This window comes from Cannabis sativa, chromosome 2, assembly GCF_029168945.1.
Source record: "Cannabis sativa cultivar Pink pepper isolate KNU-18-1 chromosome 2, ASM2916894v1, whole genome shotgun sequence".
In the NCBI taxonomy this organism is placed as follows: Eukaryota; Viridiplantae; Streptophyta; class Magnoliopsida; order Rosales; family Cannabaceae; genus Cannabis; species Cannabis sativa.
This window is the reverse complement of record NC_083602.1, coordinates 67,269,839-67,273,854: the sequence shown is the minus strand read 5'-3', so window position 1 is coordinate 67,273,854 and position 4,016 is coordinate 67,269,839. Positions and strand designations below refer to the sequence as shown.

General features: G+C 37.4%; 1 non-coding gene across 1 annotated transcript; it reads right to left on the bottom strand.

Moving 5' to 3' along the window:
- Positions 1 to 1,196: 1,196 nt before the first annotated feature.
- Positions 1,197 to 1,303, bottom strand: LOC115721479 (small nucleolar RNA R71). Its single transcript, XR_004012500.1, has one exon. It is a non-coding gene; the product is annotated as a small nucleolar RNA R71 (small nucleolar RNA).
- Between the last annotated feature and the right edge of the window lie 2,713 nt (positions 1,304 to 4,016).

Genomic DNA, 4,016 nt, shown 5'->3' with positions numbered 1-4,016 from the left:
ACATGCTTTATGATCCCAATTCAAAATCTGAAAAGTGAGAATTGGGAATGCTAAAATTGGATAAACTAGGTTTCGATGTGAAACAAAAGTATTTGCATAGCCTTTGTGACATTTAGGTTATTGCTTAATACTGATTATATGTTAATCTATCTCAGAGATGATTAGATAGCATGTGATTTAGGACCTAAAAGATCTGAAAAGAGTTAGGATTATTTTTATAATCTGTCACACATCAAGAAAATGATAGCAATTAGGCATTAACAATTGGGTAAACGAAACAACATGATTCTTTTTCCTATTTTCTCATCCTTGATTAAACACTTTTATTGCTTTATTTAATTTTCTTGTTTTTCTTTATTTTAAAATCTATCAAAATTATTTATCTACCAAATAGAATCATAAGTCTAAGTTAGTGGTATTCAGTTCAATTCCCTGTGGTTCGACCTCACTCGTGTGAATTTACTACTTGATTGCGTGCACTTGCGTATTGTTCAAAATTTTCGTAACAAGTTTTTGCCGCTATTGCTGAGGAATTGTTTAAAAATTGATATTATAAAAAAATAGATTAAATTCTACTTTGGTTAATTTTTCGTGCTTATTGCTAATCTGTTTCTTTTAGATTGTCTTATTTCAGGCATTCGGGGTGCATGCGACGTCAAGGACAAAGTGTAATACTGCCGGTTGATCTTGAAATTGAGAAGACTTGTAGAAGAAACAGAAGAAACAAGAGGCAAGAAAGAGTTTCAGCAACTGCTAAAACAGAAGAAATCATGGCTGAGAATGCTAATGGCGGTAATAATGGAGGTGTCGTTGAAGATCAAGCAAATGGTCGTAGTTTGAGGGACTACATTCTTCCAACTCTAATAGGGGGCCAGCCTTGTATAAGACCACCCACCGTAGATTCCAACAACTTTGAAATAAAGCATGACATACTCCAAATGGTGCAGTCTTCAGTCCAGTTTGGTTGACTCCCCTCTGAAGACCCCAATCTGCACTTGTCAAATTTCATGGAGTTATGTCAAACTTTCAAAGTCAATGGAGTTAGTGATGATGCCATCCGCTTGAGACTTTTCCCATTCTCGCTGAGAGAGCGAGCTAAGAGTTGGTTGATCTCCTTGCCGCTGAAATCTATTGCAACATGGACTGATTTGGCGACAAAGTTCTTGTCCAAGTTTTTTCCTCCAGCGAAAGCTACCAAGCTGCGAGGGGAAATTAATAATTTTTGTCAACTGGACAATGAATCTCTCTATGAGGCTTGGGAGAGGTTCAAAGATCTCATTAGAAAATGTCCACATCATGGGATCGAAAAGGGGATGTTGGTTCATAATTTCTACAATTGGCTGATTGGTAATACCAGAACAATTATAGACGTTGCAGCTGGTGGGGCATTTATGAGAAAAAGTGCAAACGAGGCCTATGATCTACTAGAAGAAATGGCCATGAATAACCAACAATGGCCAATTGAAAGAAGCTAAACGAAGAAAGTTGTTGGTATGCATGAGGTAGACGCCATCACATATTTGACAGCCCAAGTGGAGGCCCTAACGAAGTTGATGACTGCTCAGGTGAAACAGGCTCAAGTTACTTGTGAGCTATGTGGGGGCCCTCACACATATGACACATGGCCGGTGGATGTGAACAATTTGCCAATGGATCAAGAAAAAGCCATTGGGAACTATTCTCAAAACAATAATTATGGGCACAATCAACATGGGTTCTACCAGCAGAGAAATCAGCCCCAACAAAACCAACAACAGCCGCAACAACAAAGTCCTAGTGGAGGCTCAAATATCCAAGCTGATTTATTGCTCCAATTCATGATGGAGACTAGAGCCTCCACTAAAACCTTGGAAACTCAAATGGGACAATTGACAGCTCAAATGGGCAACCGTAGTCAAGGGAATTCACCTAGCACTAGTGAGGTAAGGGGAAAAGAGAAATGTCAAGCAATTTCCTTGAGGAGTGGAAAGAGTTATGAGGAACCTAGTGGCAAGCAACCAGTTGAAGATGTGGTTTAGGATCGACGGGTACAGACACAGGCACCAAAGGAAAAGAAAACTATTGAGGGTCTTGCACTGAAAGAAGCTTCACCTCCGATCAGCATAGATCACCATATTAAAATTCCTTACCCTCAAAGACTCCGCAAGAATAACCTCAACAAGAAGTTTTCAAAATTTCTTGAAATATTTAGGAAACTGCACATTAACATTCCATTTGCAGAGGCGTTGGAGCAAATGCCAACTTACCTAAAGTTCATGAAAGAAATTTTAGCTAAGAAAAGGAAGTTGGAAGAATTTGAGACAGTGGCACTCACTGAGGAGTGCAGTGCAATTTTGTAGAAGAAACTACCGCCCAAGCTTAAAGATCCGAATAATTTCAATATTCCATGCTCTATAGGGGGTTCTGTGGAAAATAAAGCTTTATGTGATCTGGGAGCAAGCATTAATCTAATGCCCTTGTCTGTCTTTAAAAGGCTAGGATTGGGAAAAGCAAAGCCCACAACAGTGACTTTACAATTGGCGGATCATTCTTTGACTCATCCTCGTGGGATAATTGAAGATGTACTGGTGAAGGTTGGTAAGTTTATCTTCCCTGCTGATTTTCTAATTCTTAATATGGACGAAGATTCAACTATTCCTATTATTTTGGGAAGACCATTCTTAGCCACGGGGCGAGCATTAATAGATGTTCAAAAGGGGGAGTTAAAGTTGCGAGTGCAAGATGAAGAGGTTAATTTTAATGTTTTTGCCCCAACCGACATTCCTACCTGTTGCAAGATTGAGATGGTGAAGGGTTCTTTTGTTAAAGCTGATGAAAAGAGAGCAAAGCCTAAAGAGCGACTTCGAACGATTCGGCGTCGGTGGAAAAGATTGATGTGTGGCAGTTCTGAAGGTTAACTTACTCTTGTGCAAATTTCTGAAATTAACAATATTGGAGGTCAATTTTCTTCATTCGGTACGAGGGCTCTTTTAGATGCAAGGGGTGGACTTGATCCAATCTGATAAGGGTCTCAGGTAAGTTTCTTTCCCTTTAGTTTGAATAGCACATTGGGGACAATGTGAATTTCAGTTTGGGGAGGGGCTTAAAATTATTTGGTTAAGTTATTCGTTCTTTTTAGTTATTTTGCTTTAGTTTAGTTTTTTTATTTGGCTATTAGTCGATTAAATAAGCTAGAGATAGTTGTATGCTGCTGTTAATTGTTAAATGTCTTGAAATTTTAAAAATTGTGTGCTTAATTCTGTTAACTCGTTGGATTAGTTTGGATGCTTCTAAAACCTGTGTATGAATGCAATTTGATGATGTGTGAAATATGTTATAATTATTTTACTGTGGTTTGTGGTAAGACTGGTTGAATAGCTTAGAACTTGCGTGTCCTATTTTCTTCATGCGAAATCCTTAACAACATTTACTAGGAAAATGATTTAGGCAGTTGTTTGGATAGTTTGAGCCTTTCAAGCCTACCATAAAATGAATTCCTTAGTGAACCCTTTTGAGCCTAAACCTGTTTCGTTTCTTCACCCATTGAACTAAAAGATGTATCCACACTGTTGTTTTTGTCCTCATTACATTTTGAATGGTATCATAAGCCTTACAATAAGTTTGGGGGAGTGAAATATATAGTGGTGGAAGTATTGAAGAAAAGAAAAAAAATCTTGCGTGATTGAGAAACATGTGAAGAAAAAGAAAGAATTGTAACTCGGCATCACTTGAAAGAAGAAAAGAATGAAAAAATCATAAATAAAAGAAAATTTCAATGATGTCTAGTGATTAAAAAAAAAATAAAAAAGTCTCCATCATGGTTAGTTGTGGGAACACTTCGGAAAATTTTAAAATTATGAGAAGCTTGTGGGTTCTTTTGTGCTTATGATATCTTTAGCCAAAATTATCTTTCATTTTCTAAATATCTAAGCCATAAATTCTAACCTTAAAAAGTCCTTTTGATTCTAAAAAAAATGTTGTCAACATTAGTGGAGAGAGATAAGCATGCAAGCATATTGGCTATCGGCTTGTGGACT